This window comes from Mycteria americana, chromosome 20 (genome assembly GCF_035582795.1).
Source record: "Mycteria americana isolate JAX WOST 10 ecotype Jacksonville Zoo and Gardens chromosome 20, USCA_MyAme_1.0, whole genome shotgun sequence".
Taxonomy (NCBI): domain Eukaryota; kingdom Metazoa; phylum Chordata; class Aves; order Ciconiiformes; family Ciconiidae; genus Mycteria; species Mycteria americana.
The window spans coordinates 32,204-50,591 of NC_134384.1; the positions used below are offsets into that span (position 1 = coordinate 32,204).

Below are 18,388 nucleotides of genomic sequence, written 5' to 3' on the forward strand. Positions count from 1 at the left end.
CTGCTCCTCTTGCAGGTGCAGAAGGCCACAGCACAGGAGGTACCAGCCCTTTCTGTGACGTCTGTTAAAGAAGATCTTTCCCCTGGAGTCTCTTTTTTGCCTTATCCGTGACCTATTTTAATAAGCACTATGAAGATACTGATATCTGAGGCAATCGGGCTGGCAGAGCTACCCCACAGCACCTGTCGGTCTGCCTCACGAATGGAGGCAAACATTGTTCTAGTTGAACCTCAAGTGCCAGGGCTTAAGCTAATCCTTTTTACCGTGCCGCTGGAAGGTGCCTCGATCACGTACAATGATGGGGGACGATAGTAAACAAAGGAGGAAGCTTTAGTGCTGGCCAGTATAACTCCTTCTAACAAAGCCATAATTCTGTTCCGGTTTACTGCCTTCGACAGTTAAAAACGGAAATGCCGGATAACGTAGTTCACATTGCACATCTGGTCTTTTCTTTGAAGTCTTTCTTCCTCGCTTTACCTCTTTATAATATTTGCCTTTTGCTTCGAGATGCTGGACGCATCTTGGCATTTGGTAGCTAGAGGACAGGGCAGCATGCTTGTAATGAAGTTCATCGCAGGTACGTCTGTACTGCAAAGGAGAACTTAAGCCGCACGTCAACGTGCCACATGAGTTTAATTCATGCAGAAGAGGGACCTACGTGTCACTGCGTACGACTCTACCAAAGGCCTACGATGGCATCTGAAATTAGAGATCAGCTAGACAACAGGTATGTTACCTGGGGAAGGAAAATACTTGTCTAGCCTCTCACAGTGATAGGCCAAGTCCAGAGAACATGAAATAAGCCAGAAGGGTCTCTCAAACTTGGGCATCTCCCTCCTGCCTCAGCACCTCAGCACCAGGCACGGCTCTCGGGAGCGCTGGCGCTTGTTGAACCCTGCGATTGGCAATTCCAGAATAATTTGATTCGTTTCTCGGTACCGCAAATAACCGAACTATATTCTGAAGTGTATACGTACACATACTTCAGAAAACAAACATTACCCTAAACGTTTAAGGTTCAACTTTAAGTTTTCAACTCCTCTGAGCTGCCCAGAGACCCTCCAAGCTTCTGCAGAAGAAAGTGCCAGCAGATGGCCTGCAGAAGCAGGAAGGTGCGGGAGGGATGCCCCAGCAGACAGAGGCAAGCAGCGTGCCGGTGCCTCCTTGCAACAAAAGGGAGAGGGAGCTGAAATAACTCTAAGGCAACTCAGCTCTCACTTTCCGTTCTTTCCTGGACAGCACGTACCGAAAGAAAAAACTGTACAAGCATAATACACGAGCCCCATAGCCTGTAGTTCCCACTGTCCTATCTGCAGACTGCTGGGGCAGCAATATGCCCACAAAGCACAACAGAATTTAACCTTTCCGTTTGCAGTGCTGTCCCTTGACAAAAAAGGGATCGGACATTTATTACCACAAAGTAGGGAGGAGCAGGACCTTGAAAAGACGAGGCTTTAGACTGTGCCTTGCTGCTGCAGAGTTCACATTTTGAAGCAGAAAACACATGCCAGTACCAAATATAATCTTCTTCCTTGCAGATACGAATCAAACAGCTCGGGATTACAGAGTAAGAATGCTACTGCGTTCGCCCACTGTAATCCCAGAAACAGTGTTTTCTCGTCCAAAAGTTGTACTTGTGAAAGCCTAAAGCTCATGCAGAGCCTCCTGGCATCGACAATCTTTGGAGCAGACCCATAATTAGAAAAATTTAGCTCCAGACCTACAGCAGATGTAAATCATCTAAGCTCTACTGATGTCAAAATGTAAAACACTATTGAAAATCTGAAAATATGATTACAAGGATCAAATTTATGCTTGCTGCATCATCACTGATTTCAGGGGCTGCCTGCCCCTGTTACTGAAGCAGAAGCATCTTGTCACGTGAAATACTTAGTCAGATGAAGGTACTGAAGCTTTTCTGAGGTCATACCACACTCAAAAGTCCATTTTCCTCCTCTTTGCTCTTTGTCAAAGTTTGCTTTAGAAACACAAGTACTTGTCAGAGACCGGAGATCTGGATCACAGACAGCACACCCGTTCCCTCCCTCGGCTCAAAATAAAGGCGTCCCCGCATTTGAAATAATACAAGGTGTGGTACCTGATGCGTGAACAGGGAATGCAGCCACGCTAATTATCGGTGGCTTCAGGGCATACTTTAAGCTCTCTTGTTCCTCTTTATACTTTTGAAAACAGCAAATAGCCCCCGTAGCTCCCTCACAAAAACCCACGGGCTGAAAGGGGGAGATGCGCCAAGAGCAGCAAGAAAGCAAGCAGAAGGGAGACCACCTAAGGCACGGGTGCTTTCTCCGCTTCAGCCACGTGAGCAGTCGCGGGGCAGCCGGAAATACCGATTCCGTTACTTCATGCCAAGTCTCTTGTGCCTCTAACAAAGGCAGCCAAGCAGACCGAACTCCTTTGCCAGGGCTGTCGACGTCATTTGAGGCCGTCGCCGTGCGCATCAGCTGCCCGACAGCCCATCTGCAATGATTTTGCTCCGGTGCCTCTCCTCGCTAATCACTCTTACTCAGACTCTGAGTTCTTACGTCTGACCGCAAATTCTCTCCCACCACAAGGTTTAAACTGCCCAAGGTCAACCCAAGAGGAAGAACATAAACTTTCCTCCTTAATAAACTGTTTCTGGTTTCCAGCAACATGTTTCCATGCACTGCATGGGACTTTTGGCAATTTCTTATATGGCCGGATGTTAAAACACAGATTTTACAATCAATATGCTGTATGACAAATGTAGCAGGGACCTCTCCCCCCCCATTTTTTTTACTGTAACACGTTTCAAATTTGCTTGATCTCCAGTAAACCAGATGTGAATTTACACAAATGCTTCGTGCAAAGGTACGCTTCTGAACGCTATTCTAAACTGGCCTTGTGTTCAAATAAAAATTGACATTGTTTCCAAACTTTTACTCCTTTCTATAGCAACAAGAAATCCTCTGCATTAGCAGATCTCTAAACTGACTCTTGTCCTAAGCTCGGGCCTAAATCTACTTTACCTGTGGCTGTAACTGTCACCAAATGTAATGGGAGCAAAACCAGCACAGTAGTTCACATTTTTAGACTGCCCGGATTTGTTTTCCTAGTAAAGGAATGATTTCTCATGCTTCCAGCAAACTCTTGCAACAGCAAGAACGCGTGCTTTGAGCAAGGCCTTGCTCTGAACAGCAGCGAGCAACAGATACTCCTTCCTTTACAGAATCACAGAATCGTATAGGTTGGAAAAGACCTTTAAGATCATCGAGTCCAACCGTAAACCTAACACTACCAAGACCACCGCTATACCATGTCCCTAAGCACCTCATCCAAACGGCTTTTAAATACCTCCAGGGATGGCGACTCAACCGCTTCCCTGGGCAGCCTGTTCCAATGCTTGATAACCCTTTCAGTGAAGAAAAATTTCCTAATATCCAGTCTCAACCTCCCCTGGTGCAACTTGAGGCCATTTCCTCTTGTCCTATCACTTGTTACCTGGGAGAAGAGACCGACCCCCACCTCTCTACAACCTCCTTTCAGGTAGTTGTAGAGAGCGATAAGGTCTCCCCTCAGCCTCCTTTTCTCCAGGCTAATGAGAATTTACAATTTGAGAAAACCTGGCACATGCCGTCCAGGGACACCTCACAGGTAGCTGCGCACAGGCAAACTCTGACTAGGAAATGTCTTCTGTGCAAGAACTCCATCCTACCCTTGTCCATCCTGAACTTCTCCTCCCAAGGCTCTGCCACGTCCACACGACAGCGCCCGTCGGGCCAGAGATTCAAATTTGGGACTCGCGGGCTCTGAAGATCAGCTAATAGCGCCTGCACGAGACAGACACATAAAGCTATTGCACGTCAGGGAGTCACCCGTCTTACCTGGGTGTTTGGTCGAGTCATAGTCGTGTTGATCGCTATCGCTATGCTGCCTTGCCAGGAAACGGGAGGATTTTTCCCAGTCATGTTCATATACAACACGCTCTCCTCTGAAAAATACATGCTTTGCAGGGCCCGGCACATGAGCAGAGAGACGTCACCGCTGCTCTCGGCTCCCTAATTCCCTTATTCGCAGAATGGAAAGGAACACGTGGGAGCCACTGCTACCAAGTCCTCCCTCGGTTTGATTCCCAGAATCTGGCCAGGTTACGAATGTTTTCCTAATTCGGTGCAACTTCTCCAGCAACGGCCAATCTCGGAGGAAGATGAAACACAAACCTTATTGCTTTACAGTTCATCGCAAGCTACAGAGCTGGCCAAAGTCAGTATGGTTCCAGTGTCACCGAAATCGAATCAAACTCCTTAACACCAATGTAGTATTAAGAAGCAGGCATTCTTTAATACGGCGCCGGACGCACGGCGAATCGTTCCACCTAGCGTGCGTACCCCAGGTTACATCAACCGAAACTTACATTGTCTGATTACGTACATATGCATCAAATTTCCTGCCGTGATCATGCGTATTCATTCTATTTCCCAGAACTAATTATCATATTTGCATGGTCATTACGCATGTGTCCTTCAGCTCCGAGGGGCTTCCGTGAGGGTCTCTGGTGGTCCTTGGTGGTCATACAGGTGTGTCCTTTAGTCGACCCCTTCTTCTGGACACGCGCAATATCACCTCGCTTACGTAACTTGCTTCCCTTCTTCGTGGTGCAGGGTCCCTAACAATGATTTGGCACCCTTAACGCAAACCAGTTATTCTAACTACCCTCGACTCGTTGTCAAGATGGGCTGGGGCTATACTGGGAACATAGCGGCATGACCGTACTACTCCTCGTCCAATTGTATTTGGGAATAGTGGCGTATCCATAGCCATAGGTGTACAAACACAATATTAAGGCATTGTCTACCCCGCTCCTATCTCTATATTGCTTAGTTACAAAAGAACAAACTAATCATTTTGGTTACATCTGGTTACACCAGGAGACAAGCAAACGGTCCCCGAGTTACCGAGCCTCGGTGCACGGAGCACGGTCAGTCGTATCAGCACTTTGCGAGGGGGTGACACCGTAAAATACAACAGCATTCTCCAGACTGCAAAAGGCAAGGGATGCCAATTATTAATTTGTCTTATAGCAGCTTCCCACAAGGCCTAGAGCATTTGCAGCCTCACTGCTGTGGAAGAATGGTTAAGTGAAAAAGGACACAGCTTAATTGATGTGAGCAATCCAGCCTTTGATGGGGCCTGGGAGCCAGAGATCAAGGTGAAATTCCCTTGAGAACAGCAGAAGGAGTACTTGGTAAAGCAAGATAAGCGGGACTAAGCCTGGGAAAGTGCTGATAAACCCCCCTTTGTGAACAGTGCGTGAACGGCAACTTTGTACCAATCATATAATTGTTTTAAGCGCGTGGACAAGTATAGTTATCCAATAGAATAGTCGCTGTTAGCGCGTGCTTTGCTTAGCTTCTATATAAACCTGTTAAGTAATCTGAATAAACGAGAACGACCATATTCATATTGATTCATCGTTACTCCGGGTCCGTCTCCCACTCCGACATCTGGTAGCAGAGGATGGTTACGCACCGATGAAATCTCCGTGACTGCGGTAAGCAGCTAGAGGAGGGGAGTGGGAAACCACGGCTGAGAGAAGCGCTGCCTGGGGCAAGAAGCAGGGCAGACGCCGGTGTGAGGTCGCTCCTCACCTCTCAGGCGCAGTGATGGAAACAGAAGCTGCGGCCACGTTGCTCACTGGAATCCTCTCTAAGAGAGGGATAGAAGCACCAGTGAAGCAGTTAATAAGGTTGATTAAGCTGGGACAATGTTGGGGTCACTTTTCTGACACCTGCATGTTATTTTCCCTATCGGAATGGCGAGATTTTGGAGGAACGATGTGGCAGAAAACAATAGAGGGGAATGAAAAGGACGAAAAGGAAATAAAGGCGGTTCGTGGACTCTGGAACACTGTCTTGGAAACTTTGAAAGCGATGAAGGCGGAGAGGGAAGTAGCTTGCACTGCTGCCCAAATGTTAGGTCCGGGAGTGTCTAAAGATAAGCCCGAAAACAAACCGGGACCTATTGCGCGATTTTTTGGGCTGCCTGCCGTGAGAGGCGTGTCTGGAACTGTCTGTAAAAATGTTTCTGAACTGCGTGTTATGGCGGAATCAGTGCAGACGCCAGAAAAGGCGGAAGTTCCAGTTAGCAGAGTTAATGCAAACTGTGAAGCGAATGCGGAAGTAGCTCCGCCAAAACCCCCTGGAGGGGCGGGAGCGACAGAACCTGACGACTTGGGCGGAACAGCCTGCCGACTTCCCCCTGCAGCTCCGCCCAGTGAACCACCCTCCGCGCCTCCGTTGCCGCCCTCAACCTTGTTCTATCCGCCTCTACCTCCCTCTACGAAATCCTCTGGAACTACCACATCACCTAACGGGGAGGAGCTGCCACAATCCTCTGATGCCACTGCAAAAATGTTGCAAGCAGTTTTAAAACGTCTTGATACTCTGGAATTACAAACAAAAAGGAAAGGAGAAGCTGTGCCTCCATGTTTAATGAACCTTCCAGCACTCCCTAGATCCACACGCTGGAGTGGTGTCATCAAAGATGCAATTCTAGAAGGACACTGGAAGCCTGGGGGGGGGGGGGCTGAAGGCCCTGCGACATTAGCGTTTCTGGTTATACAGGAAAACGGGCAAGGACAGTGAAAAAAAAAAAAAAAACCCCAAAAAAAACCCCCAAAAAACCAAATATGGATTATATTGCAACTGGTATCCTCTTATGTATGCATATACAAAGGATGATTAGCTGTAAAGCCTTCTGTGAGACATTTTATATGGAAAACTATTTACAAAATGTATCGGGTTGCACCAGACAGCTGCCTAAATTCTGGAATGAATATCTGCTAACCATTTATATGCCAAGATTGTCATTCACAGTTACTTTGTAACTGTATCCAGACCACTAAAGCAAAAACATTATTTGGCAAGTATTATTATTTCATTATTAATCATTATTATTTCATTATAATATTAAATAAAATTAAATATAAAATTAAATATAATATTAAATATAAAATTAAATTTCATTGTAATATTAAAGCAATATTATTTCATTATTAACCATTATTATTTCATTATAATATTAAATAAAATTAAATATAAATTTAAATATAATATTAAATATAAAATTAAATTAAAATTATTAAAATTATTAAAATTACTAAAATTAATTTTGTTAATTTTATTAATTTTATTAAATTGATATTTAAAATTATTAAAATTAAAATTATTAAATTAAATATAATATTAACTGAATATAATATTAAATATGAAATTAAATTTCATTATAATATTAAATCAATATTATTTCATTATTGATCATTATTGAATTTTTGTGAATGGTAATATGAAAAACTACTCAAGTTCTAGAGATGACTGAGAAGGATTGTCGTGCATAGTACTACTTAGTTATTGTAACTTTTCATTGCTTAAATTACAGTTAAAGGTGTTTTTTTCTTTTCACGTTTTAAGCATCTTGATCCTATGACCTAGACATACAGTACACAAAAAAAAAAAAAAAAAAAAAAAAGGGGGGTCAAGGGTCTTTCCCCGGACTGCGATGATGAACCTACCCTCCTCAGTACTACTGAGAGAGTGTTCCTGTCCCTGCTCATACCTGGGGGGGCAGCAGGACGAGCCCTGAAACAGGTTGGGCAATTAGCCTGTTGGGCTGAAAAACAAGCAAATGTTACTACCCAGGTAATAGAAACATTATTAGAGGATCAGAATAGCTTACACCACGCAATTTTGCAAAATAGAGCAGCAATTGATTTTTTGTTATTAGCCCAAGGTCATGGTTGTGAGGATTTTGAAGGCATGTGTTGTGTGGTTAACCAGTTTGTTTGGGTCCTTACCATCATGGCTGAAGAGTTTGTTAGCTGAGGGATTACGACTTTTAATAATTTTAGTTATCATAGGTCTGTGTTTTTGTGTAGCACGTAGCTGTATCAAAAAAGCTTTTAGAACCATGATAAATCATGCCTGGATCGCTCAAAAACAAGAAGGGGGAATTGTGGAAGAATGGTTAAGTGAAAAAGGACACAGCTTAATTGATGTGAGCAATCCAGCCTTTGATGGGGCCTGGGAGCCAGAGATCAAGGTGAAATTCCCTTGAGAACAGCAGAAGGAGTACTTGGTAAAGCAAGATAAGCGGGACTAAGCCTGGGAAAGTGCTGATAAACCCCCCTTTGTGAACAGTGCGTGAACGGCAACTTTGTACCAATCATATAATTGTTTTAAGCGCGTGGACAAGTATAGTTATCCAATAGAATAGTCGCTGTTAGCGCGTGCTTTGCTTAGCTTCTATATAAACCTGTTAAGTAATCTGAATAAACGAGAACGACCCTACTCATATTGAGATTCATCGTTACTCCGGGTCCGTCTCCCACTCTGACACACTGCTGCTCAGAGCTTTGTAAATATGCCCAAAGTTTTATCTGCGTACCAAAATTCAAGAGAGATGCCTCCTCCCCAGGGACCCTGCTGCCTGTGCAACGAGGACAGACCAGCGCTGGAGGGGACAAAGGGAGGGGAACAAAAAGAGAGTCCTTCGGCCGTGGCCGTCCAGCAGATCGGCAACAGTTCAGGTGTAGCACCCACGGCCTGACTGCCAGGCCCCCCTCACGGTCCCACCACCACACACGCCACCTCCCACCCCTCTCCTTGGCGAGAGACGGTGCGAGAGATGGCGCTGCAGTCCTGGCAGCAGTCGTTCACAGCACAGCAAGTACCGAAAGAGATCCTGCTTTTCTTTCTGTCACCGTTTGCCAGAAAAATCCTCCTCTCTTGCCTTGTAGGAGAGGCAGCTTCTCATTCCCCTGTTTTTATTCGGTCTCTGACATTAATCTCTCACTCAAAAGACCACTGGGCAAAGTTCACCACATTTACTGCCTCTCTTTATAATTAATCAACAGATTGAATGACTCCAGCGCATCTCAGAGTCACAGAATCACAGAATCATATAGGTTGGAAAAGACCTTCGAGATCATCGAGTCCAACCGTAAACCTAACACTGCCAAAACCACCACTACACCATGTCCCTAAGCACCTCATCCAAACATCCTTTAAATACCTCCAGGGATGGCGACTCAACCACTTCCCTGGGCAGCCTGCTCCAATGCTTGATAACCCTCTCGGTGAAGAAAAATTTCCTAATATCCAGTCTAAACCTCCCCTGGCGCAACTTGAGGCCATTTCCTCTTGTCCTATCACTTGTTACTTGCGAGAAGAGACCGACCCCCACCTCTCTACAACCTCCTTTCAGGTAGTTGTAGAGAGCAATAAGGTCTCCCCTCAGCCTCCTTTTCTCCAGGCTAAACAGTCCCAGCTCCCTCAGCCGCTCCTCATAAGACTTCTGCTCCAGACCCTTCACCAGCTTCGTTGCCCTTCTCTGCACATGCTCCAGCACCTCAATATCCCTCTTGTAGTGGGGGGCCCAAAACTGAACACAGTATTCGAGGTGCGGCCTCACCAGTGCCGAGTACGGGGGCACGATCACTTCCCTAGTCCTGCTGGCCACGCTATTTTTGATACAAGCCAGGATGCCATTGGCTTTCTTGGCCGCCTGGGCACACTGCTGGCTCATATTCAGGCGGCTGTCAACAAACACCCCCAGGTCCTTCTCTGCCAGGCAGCTTTCCATCTCGAGCAGTCTCTTTCTACAGAGGTGATAATAAAGTTTATAGCATACAAAAGGGGGGGGGGGGGGGGGGGAACTGTACAGGGAGAAGTGACATTGCTGCTTAATTCCCAAACAGAAACCAGTCATTTGATGACATATGAGATATTTGCCATCTTTTCCCAAAACAATAAAGTCACATCTGAACGCTGCTTTACTTGGCATCAGTTCGCTCATCAGGCTAGCTTCTACTAGGCCAACACTTTAATCTCTCAACGCTTTTATTGCGTGCCAACTTGTTCTCCTAAAAGCACCAGGTACTACCACCCTCACTCAGACGGACCGACGCCTTACCGTAGGATGAACGTTGCAAGCTGGGGCAGCACAAGATCCAGGAAAGACGTGACCCACAACAGTGCTCCACCTGACACAGTATTTTGGGGCCCTTACTGCCTTGTTCTGTTTTGTTCAGCACATTAAGAGCCAACACCAAATTTCTGAACCGCTCACTCCTCACCCACCTTCGCAGGAAACCCAACATCGCTGTAAAGCCAGCTACCACCCCCTCACATACAGACTGCGAATACGGCCAGCCTGCATAAGGCAACAAAGAGCACGAAAAGACAAGTGGAAATGAGCACAAATTGAAACACGTGACATTTGGTTTAGACATAAGGAAAACTTTTTACTGTGCGGGTGATTGAACACGGGAACAGATTGCCCACAGAGACTGCCATCTCCATCCTTAGAAGTACTCAAAGCCTGACTGCGCCTACTCTTGGGCACCCTGCTCTGGCTGCCCCTGCTTTGAGCAGCGAGGTCAGACTACGTGCTCTCCAGAGGGCCATGCCAACCTCAAGCACTCCGTGATTGCACACCACCGTGCTGGCAGGTTAAAGCGCTTCTGTTTGAAGCACTTTAACATACGCAGGAAGAATTTTAGGAGGCTGCAGAGTTTCCTCACACTGTAAGACCACAGATCCAGCTGCAGGATGCAGACACCTGCGCAATTATTGTGTGTACTGACACACGTAGATCTTGAATAAATGGATCAAACAAAAGGATTTTTTTTTTTTTTTTGGCATAGTGATTGTGGTTTTGCTATGTCAGCCCTCATTCCTCTTGCTCAGCTCAGTTCCCCTAGTCCACCAATACTGCATATTGCTTACGACCATGCAAGGCTTTCCTTCTGTGGTACCACAGCCCCCTTTTTTTGCTTGAAAGAAAAAGATGATGGGAAGTGAACGAGCACCACGAGCTAAGAGTGAATGCTTGACACATGAGGACAAGCTATCTGTGCCCTAGAGGAGGTCACACAAAACAGAAGCACCTTAGGCCAACAAACTCCTCGGCGTGCGGGAAACATTCACTTCATACTTCAGCAAATTTGAGAGCATCTTCTACTGCACTGTTAGATAAAAAAACTGGTTAAGTCTGTAATGAGATCTTATCTTCCACTTCATGCATTGCATTCAGGGATTCTTGCTAGCTCTGTGTAGCTATTTGTGTATATAACTGTCTATACATACATGCCCCAGTCCGTACATACGGATACACGTGGATACACAGGTGTCTGTCTATGTTTACATGCCTACAGGGAGAACAAGCTAATAGCCAGCCACCTCATCCGAAACCAGTAAGGACTGCCAAATGGAACAGAAACAACTCTTTTCTGATCTGGAGACCAGGAGTTCAGCAAACCAAACCGAATACACACAAAACAAGGAGGAAAGGTTGACCCACACTACTAGACTAAGCTGAGCACCTACAGAAAGGGGGGTTGGGTCACTTGTGTTTATTTCAGTGTGATCTGTGGGGACAGGTTTGAAATTTAAAAGCAATTCTTGTCTGTTGTTTCCCCTCATGTTTTGGTAGCTACCACAAATATCAACTCAGAACATGGGGCACCGTTACCTGAAGATCGATATTTGGGACCGTGACAACAGAAGACTTTTGAGTAGTTTTAAAAATCTTTGCGTGGGTTTTTTTTTTTTTTTTTTTTTTAAGTCAGCAAAGAATGTATTTCAGCAGCCCTGTGACTAGTAACTTCTTCATCCTCTGAAGAAGGCCTTTCCAACACATTCTGTCAACAGGCTGTTGTGTACCTACCACACACAATCATGTAGAGTAAGTAAAGGATGTTTGCCATGATCCAAAAGTCACATTTGGAACAGCTTGAAAGGGAGCAGGGAATTCCCACAGCCCACACAAAGCTTTAGCTAAAGATGCAGGACTGTACTTTAACGATGAACAGACATAACCTCACCAGCAACACTGCTGTTGGTTTTTGTTCGTTCAGGACAGGAACAGGAGTTAGGTTCCTGCTCAACTAATTACACTACCCCCTACAGGACACTGATTTCTTGATGAATTACACACTCAGTGAGATGACAAAAGTTCACGATGACTCTCTGGATTCTAAGTAGATCCCCTGCATTTTACTATTGGTCTTAGATACACTGAATGCAGAAGAGATTCACAGGCTGCACAACCATCCAGCTCCCAGCAAGACTACACCCCTCCCAACCGCACCGAGACGTGTCACTCAGTGGCACATTCTGTCCTCACACCAGCGCAACTCACAAGCATTTCTAGCAGGCTGCGCATATTTGTTCAATATTGTCTTGGAACCCGCTTCCACTAGGATGATACGCTCCACTGTAAAGGCTGACATCCAGGCCGACTGGAGCAGGCAGCCGACACAGTGATTTCACTGCCGCTAGGATTTTAGAAAGCAGAGGAGCTAAGTACTGGATCCTGGAGAGACGGCTCAATCTTTTGTGTGTCAGCAATTCCTCTTCTGACGCAGAAGACGCAATTCCTTCTGACGCAATTCCTTTCCTGACGCAGCCGGTGAGTGAGCCAACTAGGGAAGGTGGCCCACTGGACCTCTTGTTCACCAACAGAGAAGGACTTGTGAGCGATGTGATGGTTGGAGGCTGTCTTGGGCAGAGCGATCATGAAATGATAGAGTTTTTGATACGTGGAGAAGCGGCGAGGGGGGTCAGCAAAACTGCCACCTTAGACTTTCGGAGGGCGGACTTCGGCCTGTTTAGGAGACTGGTCGAGAGAGTCCCCTGGGAGGCAGCCCTTATGGGTAAAGGGGTCCAGGAAGGCTGGAAATTCTTTAAGGAGGAAGTCCTAAAGGCACAAGAGCGGGCTGTCCCCAGGTGCCGAAAGACGAGCCGGCAGGGAAGAAGACCGGCCTGGCTGACTAGAGAGCTCTGGCTCGAACTCAGGAGAAAGAGGAGAGTCTATGACCTCTGGAAGAAGGGGCGGGCAACTCAGGAGGACTACAAAGGTGTAGCGAGGCTGTGCAGGGAGAAAATTAGAAAGGCCAAAGCTGAGCTAGAGCTCAGTCTGGCTGCTGCTATAAAAGACAACAGAAAACACTTCTTCAAATACATTAGCAGCAAAAGGAGAGGTAAGGAGAATCTCCAGCCCCTAGTAGATGGGGGAGGAAACACAGTGACCAAGGACGAGGAAAAGGCTGAGGTACTTAATGCCTTCTTTGCCTCAGTCTTTATTAGCAGGGCCGACTGTTCTATGGGTACCCAGCCCCTGGAGTTGGAAGATAGGGATGGGGACCAGAATGGAGCCCCCATAATCCAGGGGGAAATGGTGAGTGACCTGCTGCACCACTTAGACACTCACAAGTCTATGGGGCCTGATGAGATCCACCCGAGAGTGTTGAAGGAGCTGGCAGAAGAGCTCACCAAGCCCCTTTCCATCATTTACCAGCAGTCCTGGCTAACTGGGGAGGTCCCTGCTGACTGGAGATTAGCGAATGTGACACCCATCTTCAAGAAGGGCCGGAAGGAGGACCCGGGGAACTACAGGCCTGTCAGCCTGACCTCGGTGCCGGGAAAGCTGATGGAGCAGATCATCCTGAGTGCTATCACACGGCATGTAGAGAATAACCAAGGGATCAAGCCCAGCCAGCATGGGTTCAGGAAAGGCAGGTCCTGCTTGACCAACCTGATCTCCTTCTATGACAAGGTGACCCGCCTAGTGGATGAGGGAAAGGCTGTGGATGTTGTCTATCTAGACTTCAGTAAAGCCTTTGACACGGTTTCCCACGGCATTCTCCTGGAGAAACTGGCAGCTCATGGCTTGGACAGGTGTACTCTTCGCTGGGTAAAGAACTGGCTGGACGGCCGGGCCCAAAGAGTGGTGGTGAATGGAGTTTACTCCGGTTGGCGGACGGTCACAAGCGGTGTTCCCCAGGGCTCGGTGTTGGGGCCAGTTCTGTTTAACATCTTTATCAATGATCTGGACGAAGGGATCGAGTGTACTCTCAGTAAGTTTGCAGACGACACCAAGTTGTGTGGGAGTGTTGATCTGCTGGAGGGTAGGCAGGCTCTGCAGAGGGACCTGGACAGGCTGGATGGATGGGCTGAGGTCAATTGTATGAGGTTTAACAAGGCCAAGTGCAAGGTCCTGCACCTGGGCCACAGCAACCCCATGCAACGCTACAGGCTTGGGGAAGAGTGGCTGGAAAGCTGCCTGGCAGAGAAGGACCTGGGGGTGTTCGTTGACAGCCGCCTGAATGTGAGCCAGCAGTGCGCCCAGGCAGCCAAGAAAGCCAATGGCATCCTGGCTTGTATCAAAAATAGCGTGGCCAGCAGGACTAGGGAAGTGATCGTGCCCCCGTACTCAGCACTGGTGAGGCCGCACCTCGAATACTGTGTTCAGTTTTGGGCCCCCCACTACAAGAGGGATATTGAGGTGCTGGAGCGTGTGCAGAGAAGGGCAACGAAGCTGGGGAAGGGTCTGGAGCAGAAGTCTTATGAGGAGCGGCTGAGGGAGCTGGGACTGTTTAGCCTGGAGAAAAGGAGGCTGAGGAGAGACCTTATTGCTCTCTACAACTACCTGAAAGGAGGTTGTAGAGAGGTGGGGGTCGGTCTCTTCTCCCAAGTAACAAGTGATAGAACAAGAGGAAATGGCCTCAAGTTGCGCCAGGGGAGGTTTAGACTGGATATTAGGAAATTTTTCTTCACCGAGAGGGTTATCAAGCATTGGAACAGGCTGCCCAGGGAAGTAGTTGAGTCCCCATCCCTGGAGGTATTTAAAGGACGTTTGGATGAGGTGCTTAGAGACATGGTGTAGTGGTGGTTTTGGCAGTGTTAGGTTTATGGTTGGACTCGATGATCTTAAAGGTCTTTTCCAACCTATATGATTCTGTGATTCTCTCCCCTGCCAGCTTTTAATGTTTCTGGTGCTTAACTGGTGCCTTAAGGCAAAGCTGTTCAGACCACTGCTCAGGATGAGCAGGGCTTAATTCAACAGACTGTTCCAGATACCGGCAGGTAATGCCACCAAAAAGGAGGCAGAAGATACTGCTTTCATTTTCCCTCCCTTTGCTTCTAGATTTCATCCCTTCACTCTTACATCATAGTTTCACACCGCTCTGTGACTAATTTCATAATCATCTGCCTGCATACTTATAGAACATCACGTGTTGGGTGCTGTGGACTTGGACAAAACATGGATAGCGAGGAAACGCTTCGCTTGACACACTGCACAAGACCAGGAGCATCCTGAAAAGCAGTACCGTGTCTTAACCGAGAGTACGCAATGAGCACGGCAAGTTAGCCAAGGGCTAAGGTGCGAGCGCTTCCACAGCTCTAGTGCAGTCTTACACACTTGTGCAAGTGCACCTTTTTTAGAAGGTGCTCTGGATGCTCGACTTGAGCAAGTGGAAATAGATATGTTACACCTATAGCTACAGACAGGTACAGTGTTCCCACATCAGCATCTAGGCAATGCCTAGGATCTATCGAAGCTGTACTCCTGTGTACCACAATCCCGGTTGTCTCCGCTCGAGCGCTCCCGGAGACGTCAAGCAGCTTCTGTGATCTGCAGACAGAGCAGGAAGAAACACTAGCAAGCCGTTACAGGGGTATACTCAGCTTGTCGGGAACTGGGACACACAGTTGATTTTTTGAAAGCACTGCCGGCAAGCTTTGACATGTACCAGCCCTGACAAGCTTCTAGAGCAGCCTTTAGTGCTCCTTTAAAGTTCTCCTTCAGCTAGATGAAATTAAAATGGGTATCGCTTCTAATAAGAGAAAATGGCCATTATTTCTGGAAAGTTACAAAGCTGAAATTAAATTTAAAAAAATCACTCTCATCAGAAAGTTGTTAGTCCATCATTTGAAGGATCAGAGAAACTTTGCTTACAAACGGCAGGAAAATAATTCTATTTAATGCCTGCGTAACAGGAACATATTGAAAATTTTACCGATTTCTTGATTGATTTGGAACTGTTCAGATAACTAGATCTCTCTCCGACAGACTATATTTTAGTATAATGAAATACCACCTGAGAAATTAACTTGAGTATTTAGGACATGATACAACCTGTAGTTATGCAGCAAAGCAAAGCCTACCTTGCAAGCAGCAAGTAAGTTCCACCAATTTATTTTCATCCTGTGCAATTGTTTTTACTTTTTAGTTTGCTTTAGTGAAATATTTAGGAGTCTTCAACTATTCCTCTGGGCACAAGGGTGCATAGGGAAAGACTAATCTCTCACTCTTGCACCAAAGCTGGTTATGCAGGGGCTCGACCAAATGTCTGCTACAGAACTGATGAGCACATGGAATCCAGGGCTACTCAGTTCATCTTCATCCATTTGCTCATGGAAAGCTTCAGATGGTCACGTGCACATTCCCAAGTAAAACTGGAATGTTTCTGACATCCTGAAAGCATTCCACAACAACGGAGGAGGGAAGATGTAATAAAGGTGCATGGGAGGAGGCATGGTGTTTATCTTCCATGAGCAGGTAACACCAAAGGGACAACGGGGCCACAGGACACAACGTTGACCCATCTGTTGCAGCCATGTTCTTAGATTTCCAAGGCGAGAAGGGTTTGAGCAAGCATCCTTCCTGTCCATTGAAAGGCCATGAAAAGGGGAAACAATAATGCAAGCAACTGGAAGCAAGCAGCAGAATAAGGATGAAGGAATCTCAGAAGCCCTGGAAACCTAGTAGTGCACGAGGACATCAAGTGAAATAAACATCTCAAAATGCGCGCGACACGGATGTGACGGTGTGCTTCCCCCGCCCTCGACCTTTATCTCCTGCAACCCTGCTTAGGTGATAACCACCAGTGGTGATTGTAAATGGATGCATCTGGTCACCATCGGCTCAAAGTGGATTCAGGAGACAGATAACAACACAATAGCCTAAGGGTTGGGCTATTAGCCCAACAATAGCCTGTGTTGGGCTATTGTGTTGTGCCTAGGGCTATTGTGTTGTGCACCCACCCAAGAAACTAAAACCTGTGGTCGGCATGCAAATATGACTATGAGTCAATCATCTTATCCCCCATAAATAGTGAGCAGTCCAAGAGCCCTTTGAGCTCTCCTGCACGGCAGCGGGCTGCACGCCAGGATCTCCCCTTGAGCAGGGACACCTCTCAAGGTTACTCCTCGAGGTTGAGAGATTCCTTGCCGCAACAGATCCTCAGTAAGTGACTAATAGCATGCTAAACTTTGAAATCTTAGCTAAGTGATATAAAGGATTGATTGCGCATATATATATATATATATATAATCCTTTAGACATAAACCGTTGACCAAGTCTGGGACTAGGACTGGATCTAGCCGCACCTAGATTCCTCTCTGAGAAGGAGTTTAGAAAGCAAGGGGATCCTTTTCCAAACCTCATGACGCAACGGGAGGGTCTCCCTGACAGTTTTGTCTGACCCTGTCCTCTATGCGGTAAATAATCGAGTGCACCTCGCCATCGAATCTTGTTAAAACACTGACGCATTGAACTTTGTTAACTCCCTATTCTGTATCAATAAACTATATTTTTACTTCTCTCTAACGAGCGAAGTGCACGCTTACTCCATCCGTGACAAATTGGCGTAGTCGGCAGGATGGCAAGTAGTGTCACTGATTATTTACGGAGGCATGGAGTGAATCCGAGTCCCACATTCTCAGCAGAATGGACTCGTGACAATTGGCATAATTGGGAAGCCATTGAAGAACACCATTGTTAAAACAGAAAGAACCGTGGGTCCTCGGGGTGGTCATCCGCGACATACTACGCGAACCATCCCCTGGGATCCGTTGCAATTGACAAATTTGCAAGAGAGATACAGCAGAAAACCAGGTGAAACTGAAACAGAATACTTGTGGCGAGTATGCCTCAGTGGCGGTGACCGAATAATGTTGAGTGAGGACAAAGCAAGCAGCTATTGGGGTCTGGGAGTTTTCTTAAATTTAGGACCCGACCCGACAAATACACCTCATTCTATCACCAGCCGAGTAGCTTATCGGGCTGGAGGAATAGACACCATGGAGCGAGGTGAACCCTCCATAATTCCCATTAAATCTTTAAGTGAGGTCTCTACAGCCCTCACAAAAACCGCCTGTATACAAGCCATGCACAAACGAGGGTCACATGATGTCCCACTGTCTGCTACAGTAGATTTCGCAGTGTTAAAACCACTAATTAGAGGAGCCCCGGCAATTCTTAAATCCCATTTAGTTGCAAAATGAGATGAGATCAAGAAAGACACAGAACACAATGAGGGACTAGGTGATAACGCTCAAAATGCCCACAAGCAGCTCCCTACCTGGGCAGATTTGATGCACGGCATTGTTAACTACAGCCGTGAGATGGGCTGGGAGGATGCACCAGCTGAAAAACAAAACCTGAAGTCCCGGGGAGGAGATCACAAAGTAAGACCCATAAAACGAGGAACAGAAACGAGATCGAAGGGAAACAAATTTAAAAATCCCCAAACAGAATCTCGAGAACAGAGGAATGTATTGTGGAG

The 18,388-nt window shown here is 46.6% G+C and overlaps 1 long non-coding RNA gene across 1 annotated transcript in view; it reads right to left on the reverse strand.

The window, feature by feature from the left end:
• Window positions 1-4,525: 4,525 nt before the first annotated feature.
• The window catches only part of LOC142419240 (uncharacterized), a 30,663-nt gene continuing 16,800 nt past the window's right edge, over window positions 4,526-18,388 (reverse strand). The window contains exon 4 of the long non-coding RNA XR_012778526.1: window positions 4,526-4,645. This is a non-coding gene — a long non-coding RNA (uncharacterized LOC142419240). The remainder of the gene's footprint in view (window positions 4,646-18,388) is intronic.